Here is a 12,500-nt window from a genome sequence, read left to right on the forward strand (position 1 = left end):
AAGGAAACAGTTGGTTGATACTTACATAGAAATTAAGGGCCAAAGTCCTTTCACATTACCTGGACTTTGTTACGCCATATTGGGACCCTTAGATTAATCAGGGATCAGAGTGCCCTGGGAAGTTATGGCATAACAATATATATATATATATATATATATATATATATATGTATACATACATATATATATATATATATATATATATATATACATATTTGTATGTATATATATAAATATATATATATATATATATATATATGATGTCAGTGGAGTAGGAAACGCAGAAGTCTTAGTCCGAGTATATTCCGGACTTGAAAAAGCATACCTGCAAAATTAGTCAGGAATAAACTCGGACTAAGACTCCTCTGTTTCTTACTTCACTTACGTCAACTTGTCAGAATGTCTCAACACACACACACACACACACACACACACACACACACACACACACACACACACACAAACACACACACACACACTCTCACACACACACACACACACACACACACACACACACACACACACACACACACACACACACACACACACACACACACACACACACACACACACATACACACACACACACACATATATATATATATGTATATATATATATATATATATATATATATATATATGTACACATACATACATACATAAACTAAACCATATGTATAACCCAATCCAACCAAATAGTGATGCCTTAAACACAGCAATATAAAACGTCTTTGTCAGGATATGAATGAAGCTGGAAAGAGGAGAGAAGGTAATTTTGTGTACTCAAACGTAAAGACGATATAACATAAGGAAAGGATACAAAGTTGCCAGGAATTGAGATGGAGAAGGAGGTGGTTGGGAGTGGGGAGGTGGTTGGCGAGATATATAAGATAACATTTGTTCAAACAAGCTCATCCTCCTTTGAACATCGTCATTTATTGTATCTCTTCTCCATTCCTATCGTGTGGTAGTTTACAACTTTATTTATCATTTGGCATCGTTCAGTATTGGTTCTTTAGAAGGAATTTCCGGTTGTTAGTCTTACTAATATGACTACGAAGAAAAGGAACGAAAAAAGTATTGTCAAGGTATCGAGGTGAGAGTATTGTTGGGATTTGAGGACGAGATGAAGGGAGACGATTATCTCCCACGTCAGTCTTTCAGGACCGTCACTTGTAGTACCTCTTGCTGGTCCTTTGGATGAAAGACACCTAAAAAAAAAATAAAAAAAAAAATGAGGTAATGATATTCTTGCAGATGTTTTAAGAAACATCAAAGCTTCAAGGCCAGATGATAGATGAGTGTCTTAGGCAAAAACGCTTAATGACGTGAAGGACTGGTTTGAAGACCTGCAGAAAATTAAGCATGAATTTTATATAAAAAAAATTAGTGGTCTTCGTCCTCTTCTTGCCTAATGACCAAATCCTTCCACCCGTCTATGAAAAAAATACTAATTCCAAACCTCCCGAAAAATTATAAACCTTCAGGTCTTCTTCATATAAAAGACTGAAGTCTTCAACCCTCTCACAACCCTCCACCTCCGTGTTTGAAAATATGTATATATATATATATATATATATATATATATATACATATATATATAATATATATATATAAATATATGTCTGTATATACAGTGAATACACACACACACACACACACACACACACACACACATATATATATATATATATATATATATATATATATATATATTTCTAAATAGAAATGTAGTAGCACATTTGTAAATAACACACAGGAACCCACAGTCGGAGAAAGAATAAACTTCGAATAAAGAATAATCCTATATTTCGGCTATCAACTGTAGCCCTCTTCAGGAAAGTACATAAGATAGAGAACAGAGGGGACTTATAAACTACAGTAAGAAGAGATGTGGACAGTTGACCTCACTCAGGCGCGGGGCAAACTGGGGTGGCGGAGGAGGGAGGGGGTGAGGAGAGGGGAGGATGTAACGTCCGCACTAGCTTATTTATTGCTGCGCGTGAGATTATGTCAGGTGTCTAAAGGGCAGTGGACACCTGACATAATCTCACGCGCAGCAATAAATAAGCTAGTGCGGACGTTACATCCACCCCTCTCCTCACCCCCTCCCTCCTCCGCCACCCCAGTTTGCCCCGCGCCTGAGTGAGGTCAACTGTCCACATCTCTTCTTACTGTAGTTTATAAGTCCCCTCTGTTCTCTATCTTATGTACTTTCCTGAAGAGGGCTACAGTTGATAGCCGAAATATAGGATTATTCTTTATTCGAAGTTTATTCTTTCTCCGACTGTGGGTTCCTGTGTTATATATATATATATATATATATATATATATGTATGTATATATATATATGCTGAGACATTCTGCCAAGTTGAAGCGGGTGGAAAGAGGAAAGACCGGAGTCTTATTCCGAGGTTAGATTAAACCCGAGGCTAGAGAATCTTATAGTATCAGTAGCTTAGTCGGTAGAGCGTCCACTTTGCGTCTACACAAGTCTCGGTTCGAGTCCGGGGACAACTGTTGGAATTATTTGAGTGGCATCGCCGTCATTGGTCATTCTATTCAGGCATTACAACGACGAAAGTCAATCAAGGATACGTACCAGCTTAACCACTAGCTACAATTGCACTTGGTTCTCTGTAAAACCGAGATTATGACTGCGGTTAGCAGTCGACTCAAATCCTGCGGGAGTTAGATGTAGAGAATCTTACAGTACAGTAGCTCAGTCAGTAGAGCGTCGGCTTTGTATCTAAGCAAGTCTCAGTTCGCCTTTTCTTCAGAATAAGCGGTCGCTACGGCAAAGGTTCGAGTCCTTGCGGTGGAGCTTATTTCCATTTGTCATAATAAAGACTCGGTGAAATTAGAATAGAGACTGAGCTGGCCTAGTACCATCGGGGAACCTCCAGGTCGAGAATCGGGTATCCGTTTGTACGGCCTGGCTCGATCGATGCTATCGCCTTTGTTTCAGAATAAGCGGTCGCTACGGCAAAGGTTCGAGTCCTTGCGGTGGAGCTTATATCCGTATATGTATATGTTTATGTATATGTATATGTATATGTATATGTATATGTATATGTATATGTATATGTATATAAACTACAATACATCATCAAAATTATCTATTGTTCATTTTTATTAATCCCTCGTCCGTTTTTCCTAGGCTTACCAACTCTACCATTTCTTATCTCAGATCCACTATCATCACTTTTCTCAAAACATCTTCCTTTCTAGTGTCTGTGCTCCATCAACAACACACATGCTTTCTTCAGATATAATAGTCCCAACGACACAGTCATATATTAAGATGATTTACTTATATTTCCTCTCATTCTTATTTATTTCATATAGTCCCTTCTCCTTGCCTATCCTTCCCTTCTTCCATATTCCATCTTCCATCTTCCTTCCTCCTCTTCCTCAGACTCCTCAGACTCCTCCAGCTTGTCATGGTCAATCAGTAATTGCGTAATTGCATCTGGTCTTGAGAGCGGAGGTCTATTGGCTTGCAACATTGCAACACGAGGGAGTGAGGAGGGGAGGGAGGGAGAGAGGAAGTTAGAAGGAAATAAAGAAGGGAAGCAGGAGGGAAGGTTATGAATGAGAAAGAGAGAGTGAGAGAGAGAGAGAGAGAGAGAGAGAGATAGAGAAAGAGAAGTGGAGAAACAAGTGAAACGAATAAGAAGACAGTGTAACTTGGGTGATAGTGTGGACAATTTCCCTAAGATCCTGTAACATCATCAACAAACTCTCATCAACCCTCTGGTTATGGTGACAGTATTCACAGATTATATTCTGGTTAACGCTAGGCAATATTATTCAGGTGAGGTCCACTTATCTATAATAGAAGGCCAGGATTGACAAGCAAAATCTCAGATTCCAGGAACAGTTTGGAATACCCTGTCCTTGGACCAATTGGGTAATTTTCAATTTCACTCACTCAAATAACCCCAGCACGCATGCATGCATACATACATACATACATACATACATACATACATACATACATACATACATACATACATACATATGTACATACATACATACATACATACATACATATATATGTACATACATACATACATATATACGTACATACATGCATACATACATACATACATATACATACATACATACGTACATACATACATACATACATGCATACGTGTATATATATATATATATATATATATATATATATATATATATATATATATATATATATATATATATATACATACATATACAGGGTGCGGCAGAATTATCTCCCACACTTTAAAGGTTGACAAAAGAAATAAAAAGAACGTTTATGAAAACTTAATTATATTGTTGTTTAAACAAAGAGTTGCAATTTTTATTCATTTAGTTTTAAAAATTACATCCTCTAAATGGTGACCTTTATCCGCTATACACTGTTGAAGACGACTTCTGAAGTTCTCCATAACTCGAATAGTCATTTCAGGCTGTATTTTTGCAATCTCTAGACGAATAGGATTCTTTAATTCTTCAATTGTACCCAGTCGATGTTTGTAGACCTTAGCTTTCAAGTAACCCCAGAGAAAAAAATCGCAAGGGTTGAGATCGGGCGGGCGTGCTGGCCATTGAATATCACCACGTAAGAAAATCAAACGTCCAGGAAGCATTTCTCTCAGAGCTTCCATTGTTCTTCTTGCTGTATGTGCGGTGGCTCCATCCTGTAGAAACCACACATTCTGTTTGTGAAGGTCGTTTAGTTTTGGTTCCAGAAATGTCTGCAATATCTCCACATATCGGCCAGATGTTACTGTAACCAAGTGGTTTCTCTCCTCAAAAAAATAAGGACCCCACACGCCTAATGTCGAAACTGCGCACCATGCAGTCACTCTTTCACTGTGTAGAGGTCTTTCATGAAGCTGTCTGGGTTTATTTTCAGCCCAATAACGAAAATTTTGCTTATTCACACGGCCTGAGAGATGAAAGTGAGCTTCATCAGTTGTAAGGAGAACATCATTTACAGGAACATTTTGAAGGACATCGGTACAACATGACATGCGATCTTCCAAGTCGCGCTCGTGCAGTTTCTGAGCAATCATTAATTTGTATGGATGGAACTGCATATCAGTGTGTAGAATTCTTCTGACTGTTCGATCAGACAATCCCAAGGCCGAAGCATGTTTGCGAGCTGAACGTGTAGGAGACTGAGTAACAGAAAGTCTCACAGCTTGAACACTGTCTGGCGTTCGAGCGCTTCGTGGCCTTCCAGGTGGCTTTCTTTTAAGTGCCGAACCTGTAGCTCTGAAATTTGCAACCCATAGCTGTATTGATTTTCTATCTGGAACAGCATCATGCCGTCCAAACTTTTAATGAGCTCGGAAAGCTCTGTGTTGCAATTACAGATTCACGATTCTTCAAAAACATTTCTACAGCAAAAGCACGATGTGCACCAGTCCAAATCATATTGCTTGATGAGGGTACCTGAAAAAAGGCAAGTTATTAGCTAAATGAAAACATCATTGATACATACATACACACGCGCACACACACACACACACACACACACACACACACACACACACACACACACACACACACACACACACACACACACACACACACACACACACACACACACACACACACACACACACACACACACACACACACACACACACACACACACACACACACACACACATACACACACACACATGCAGACTCCTAGATACCTACGTAAAGAAATACATAATTTCCTCCTTTCTTTAGTGTTTTAGGTGATTTTTTCTCTCTTCATCTCTATCGATAATCATGATGCATTTATCATTCTTCCTCTACTTGAATTCACCATTAAGTCCTATTGTTCACTTTCTTCTTCATTATATCTTCGATAGAAGGTTCAATGTGTATGTGTCTGTGTACATATACGTGTTTTGTCTGTGCGTGCTTGCGTGCGTGCGTGCGTGCGTGTGTGTGTGTGTGTGTGTGTGTGTGTGTGTGTGTGTGTGTGTGTGTGTGTGTGTGTGTGTGTGTGTGTGTGTGTGTGTGTGTGTGTGTGTGTGTGTGTGTGTGTGTGTGTGTGTGTGTGTGTGTGTGTGTGTGTGTGTGTGTGTGTGTGTGTGTGTGTGTGTGTGTATGTTTCGCCTTTTTTTTGCATATTTCCACATCATCTTTTTTTTTCCACATTTCTCATTATATATATATATATATATATATATACATATATATATTACATATATATATATATATATATGTATATATATACATATATTTATGTATATATATGTATATATATATATTATATATATATATATATATATATTATATATATATATATGTATATATATATATATATATGTATACATATATATATATATTTATGTACACATATATATATATACATATATATATATATACACATGTATATATGTATACATATATATATATATATATATATATATATATAAATATATATATATATATATATATTTATATAGTTTAGCTCCTTTGATATGGATTTCTGCTTTTTCATTTATCTATTTATCCTTAAAATTCAAAGTTAATATATTACTATTATACCTCAGTGTATGGAATATTTGTTTGAAAGTAATTATTTCTTTCGTAGCCCTAACAGCCCTTTATCTCATCTTAAACGATAGAATAGAATGTGGTAAAGGAATAAATACAAAAGTAAATGAATATTCCCTCGAAGCTTAGTCTTGTTTCTCTATTAGAGTTATCTTGAATGTTCCTTTTTCGTTGTCATTTGATTCTCTGATTTTTTTTTTTTTTTTTTTTTCAGTGATGGGATTAGGTTGTCTCCATTATCGAAGGATAGCCTTACTGAATGTCGTCGTCGGGTGTTGTTGTTGCTTTTGTTGTCGCTGTCGTTGTCGTTGTCGTTGTCGTTGTCGTTGTCGTTGTCGTTGTTGACGTTGTCGTTTTCGTTGTCGTTGTCGTTGTCGTTGTCGTCGTCGTTGTCGTTGTCGTTGTCGTTGTCGTTGTCGTCGTCGTTGTCGTTGTCGTTGTCGTTGTCGTTGTTGTTGTCATTGCCGACGTCGTTGTTGTTGTCGTCGTTGTAGTCGTAGTTGTTATTGTTGTTGTTGTTATTGTTGTTGTCGCTGTCGTAGTTGTTGCTGTTGTTGTTGTTGTTGTTGCTGCTGTTGTTGTCATTGTCGCTGCTGTTGTCGTTGTTGTCGTTGTCGTTATTGTCATCGTCGTCGTTGTAGTTTTTGCTGTTGTTGTTGCTGTTTGTTGTTGTTGTTGTTGTTGTTGTTGTTGTTGTTGTTGGTGGTGGTGGTGGTGGTTGTAGTGGTGGTGGTGGTGGTTGTGGTGGTGGTGGTTGTAGTGGTGGTAGTTGTGGTGGTGGTGGTGGTGGTGGTGGTGTTGGTGTTGGTGGTGGTGGTGGTGGTGGTGGTGGTGGTGGTGGTGGTGGTGGTGGTGGTGGTGGTTGTAGTGGTGGTGGTGGTGATGGTGGTGGTGGTGGTGGTGATGGTGGTGGTGGTGGTGGTGGTGGTGGTGGTGGTGGTGGTGGTGGTGGTGGTGGTGGTGGTGGTGGTGGTGGTGGTGGTGGTGGTGGTGGTGGTGGTGGTGGTGGTGGTGGTGGTGGTGGTGGTGGTGGTGGTGGTGGTGGTGGTGGTGGTTGGATGTTGTTATTGGTTGCTTCTTCCTTCTCCTCTAACTTTTCCTTCTCTTCATCCTCTTCCTCCTCTTCCTCTTCTTTCTGCTCTTCCCCCTCTCCCTCCTCTCCCTCCTCTTCCTTGTCTTCTTCCTCTTCCTCTTCCTCCTCCTCTTACTCCTCTTTCTCCTCTCCCTCCTTTCCTTCTCGCTTTCCTCTTCTTCTCGTCTTCCTTTTCTTCCTCTTCCTCCTCTTCCTTCTCTCCCTCTTCTTTTTTCTCCTTTCTCTTTTTCCTCTTTTCCTCCTCTTATTGTTCCTCTTCCTTCTCTTCTTCCTCTTCCTCCTCTTCTTCCTCTTCCTCCTCTTCTTCCTCTTTCTCCCCTTTCATCTCCTCCTCCTCTTCTTATTTCTCTCTCTCCTCTTCCTCCTCTTATTACTTTTCTTCCTCTTCTTCCTCTTCTTCCTTTTCCTGCTTTTCCTCTTCCTTCTCTTCTTCTTCATATTCCCCTTTCTCCTCTTCCTTCTCCTCCTCTTCTTCCTCCCCTTTTCCTTTTCCTCCTCTTCTTTCTCCTCCTCTTCCTTCTCCTCCTCTTCCTTCTCCTCCTCTTCCTCCCCTTCTTTCTGTTCCTCTTCCCTTCACTGAATAAGATCATTTAACGACATTTAGAATTAAGACACATGTGGAGTGGATGAAAAGGTGAAACAGTTAATATATATTTCTAATAACTTATATCATTTGATTAGCCTCTGATACTTACACCATTAGTGTTGAGTTATCTGAAACTTACTCATGCGTGTTTGCCTCAATTCAATCACGGGGACTAAAGCCTTTGTTGCCTATGACCCTATCCACCAACTATTTAACAGGAGTGTCCTGCCTCAACTACCACCCTATATCCTATTTGGCACTTTTCTTTTTGTTTGTATTGCTGTCGTGTCCTAGACAATCTGGCTGAAGAACCGAGTAAGGCTACGGTTGGGACAAGGTTTTCCTACAAATCCCTTATAGGGTGTATATTGTGTTGTTGACGGGCGTGATTATGTACAATGTAGTCTTCCATAGTGTGTTATATCCTGGACAAATATCTACGATGCTGTCATCCAGCCTCTTCTGATAACTTAGAAGGGTTGGATGGTGACCTCATTGCAGCATAGCCAGGTAGACACTGTCCTCTCCGGGGTGAGAGGATTCAGAGGAACGGACATCAGGGAGTCTGGCATACAGCAATTTGTTGACTTTCCGTTGTTCCTGTTGTTCTGACTACCGGGAGGTAATTTCATTCTTCCAATGAAAAAGTATTTCAGGTTTGTGGTTATTTATCAAGTTTCAGTGCCAGAGGTAATTTGATGGCCAGCAGTGCAGAAACAACGAAATAGCGAGATTAATTTCTTTACTTGATATTACATTGGTAGACTACTTCTTCGTCAATTCAGTGATGGGTGAAGGGCATTATTGCCAGAGATTTTCCTTTTTCTACTCTTAATCTTCGTCTTTTTTTTATTCAATTCCTTATATTTATTAAAAAAAAATCTTTTTTGTCTGTTTTTATCTTTATTTCTGTTTCACTTATCTTTATTTAAAAAAATTCTTTATCTATTTGTCTATTTACTTATTCATTTATCAATTTATTTTTTATTTATCTATTTATTCGTTCATTTATTTATTTATCTATTACCTTGTTTGTCTATTTATTTATTTATCTGTTTACTTTTGTTTAGTGTAAAGCTAATCGATGTTTGTCGTTTATTCTGAAACTAGTATTACTAATTGAGTGTTATAATTGCTTACAAAACTAATCGTCACATCCAGACCTGTATAATGATAAAGTGGTGAGTTTAGATTATAATCTCTTTACAGTTTCACAATGAGGGCTTCCCTTCTCCCCATGTAAATAAAATCAACTGCCGTTAGCCAAAATGAAATATGGAAATAAAGTCTTTAGATCAAGTTCGTGTTTTTTTCATGAAGAGGACAGAGGACACCGTGTAGGTCCTACACAGTAAAGGAATGAGGAGAAGGAGGAGTAGGAAGAGGAGGAAGAAGAAGAGTAGGGGAAAGAGGAGGAGGAGGAGGAAGAGGAGGAGGAGAAGGAAGAGGAAGATGAGGAGGAGGAGAAAGAAGAAGAGTAGGAGGAGGAGGAGAAGGAGAAGGAGAGAGATGAGGAGTGTGGAAGAGAAGGAGGAGGAGGAAGAGGAGGAGGAGAAGGAAGAGGAAGATGAGGAGGAGGAGAAAGAAGAAGAGTAGGAGGAGGAGGAGAAGGAGAAGGAGAGAGATGAGGAGTGTGGAAGAGAAGGAGGAGGAGGAGGAGGAGAAAGATGAGGAGGAGGGCGAAAGAGAGGAAGAGGAGGAGGAGGTACACGTCAATCACACTAAGGTCCAATTTACCTTGTTTCCTGTTACCAAAGTCTGAGAGGTGGGAACTGGTTGACCCCTTCTATGAAATCAACAACCTAATTTGTGAGGCGTTACTTCAACTCTGTTTTAATGTCATAGTTCAAAGGGGGAAGGTCTAGGGGAGAAGAGAGAAGGTGGTAAAGGAAAAGAGTAGAGAGGGAAGAAGAGGAAATGAGGAAGTTATAATGGAGGCGGAAGGGAGGAGGGAAAAAAATCGTGAGTTTTGTGCAATGGAAAGATGAAAGTAATAGACAGAAAAAAAAAATAAAAAACAAGAATAACATAAAGAAAATATGACAGAGAAGAACGACTAAGATGAAAGGAAATGTGTGATAAAAGAGGACATAAAAGACGACAGGGAAAGCCGAATTTAGACAACTATAATGAAACATTAAAAGGGTTTAAGAAAAGAAAAACAAGTAAAGAAGAAATAAACCTTGAGCCATGTTCACACTAGCCGTTCACATAGCGCGGAAAACGTGGCGGTTCCGCAAAGTCAAGGAAATATTTCGGGGTTGTATGTAAATGCCTCCATTGATTTATATTGTAATTACAACAACGTCATTGAAACCACAGGCGTGAATAGGACTTAAGTGAGGGTAAGGAATTACTATATATATTCGGCAACAGACAGAACTTGTATCCAATATTAGACTAAAGGAGTGAATTAACAGATATGGTGATATATATATATATATATATATATATATATATATATATATATATATATATATATATATATATATATATATTTATTTTTTTTTTTTTTTTTTTTTTTTTTTAGTCTCCAGTCACAAAATAATGATGCGTGACTCAGGTCCATAGGGGTGTCCCTAAAGTATTGAATACATGAAACGTAAGCAATCAGTAACTAGTAAATACTAGGAAAAGAATGAATGCATAGAACGAAAAAACAAAAAATATAGAATCACTTGGAGCAAAAGATAAAGGATTAAACTCGTGAATCACGTAAGCACGAATATTTCACACGTTGTCCAATAGCTTCTAACCTAACCTGACCTAGCCTCATCTAACCTAGGCTAATCTAAGCTGACCTAGCCTGACCTGACCTAGCCTAACCTAACCTAACCTAACCTGACCTAACTTGACCTATCCTAACCTAACCTAACCTAACCTAACCTAACCTAAACTAAACTAAACTAAACTAAACTAAACTAAACTAAACTAAACTAAACTAAACTAAACTAAACTAAACTAAACTAACCTAACCTAACCCGACTTAACGTAACCTAACCTAACCTAACCTAACCTATCCTAAACTAACCTAACTTAACCTAACCTAACCTAATCTAACCTAACCTAACCTATCCTAACCTACCCTAACCTAACCTAACCTAACCTAACCAAATCTAGCCTAACGCAATCACTCCATAGAAAAAAAAAGCAAAAGCAAAAAAAAAAAAAAGTGAGATTTCTTTCCGTGATGTTGGAATAGAATCGAGAAAAGAAAAAGGTCGACTGAGGAGAGAATATGGGAAGAAAAGAAAGATAAACGGGAAAGAACGAAAAATTATGATAACAGAATGATATGATAAAAGGAAATTAACATTCACTGTGGAGAAGGAAAGATTCCTTCGTCTGAACAAAATGGCATGGTGACAGCTTTAATAGATATTGGACATAGACTCAAGATAGATTCTGGATAGTCATCACATCGCTTGTATGTGAAAGCTTCCCTCGGGTTAATAAAATCGCCATGTTGCTTCTTTCTTGTGTATTGTCTTCCCCTCCTTCCTCTCTCCATCCTTTGTTTCTCCTTCCAGTGCAACTCTTTACAGTCCAACTCTTTACAGTTCTTTCCTCGTATTTTTCTCCCTCTTCTTCGTCTCAACTCTTCCCATACTCTCTTTTCTTATCTTCTGGGCGGCGCGGTGGACCATTGTTGAACTCGCGAGCAGGTGGACGCGGGTTCGATGCATGGGATCCGCTGCGGGCTTCCTGTTTTTGTTCTCGACAGCCTTGGCCAGGCGGGGAGGCGACCCTAACGTCGGCTAAAAAAAAAAAAAAAAAAAAAAAAAAAAAAAGAGCTTGCCGCAACAAGCAGAGCTTGCTCGACTAGGGTTTCTCACTTCCCATTTTGTGGGGGGAGAGGGATGTTGGAGCTAGAATAATGACAAAAAACCCAAAGGATTACGAGGGGACTAAAGGCAAATGGCAGTTGGAAGTTTTTTATCTTTTTTTTTTTAGCTGAGATGAAAAGAAAAGAAGACTGAGAATGAGAAAAGCTGAGATAAGGTGCAATGCTGATGGACGAGACTAATTGACAAATGTGAAATGAAAAGAAATAAAGGAGGATACACAGAAAGAAGGCTTAATGCTTCGTTCAAAATAGGGAGGAAAAGAGACAGAGAAGATATGTATGGACGAGTTAAGGATTGAAAGTAGAGAGTACCGAAGCGAAGAGGGGAAATAAGAATCAGAAATAATGAAAGAGAAACGACAAGAGAGAGAAATCATAGAAATTGATACAGAAAAGATCAAGTGAAGGGATGAAATAGA

This window comes from Oratosquilla oratoria, chromosome 6, assembly GCF_046742065.1.
Source record: "Oratosquilla oratoria isolate Oo_2021 chromosome 6, ASM4674206v1, whole genome shotgun sequence".
Classification (NCBI taxonomy): Eukaryota; Metazoa; Arthropoda; class Malacostraca; order Stomatopoda; family Squillidae; genus Oratosquilla; species Oratosquilla oratoria.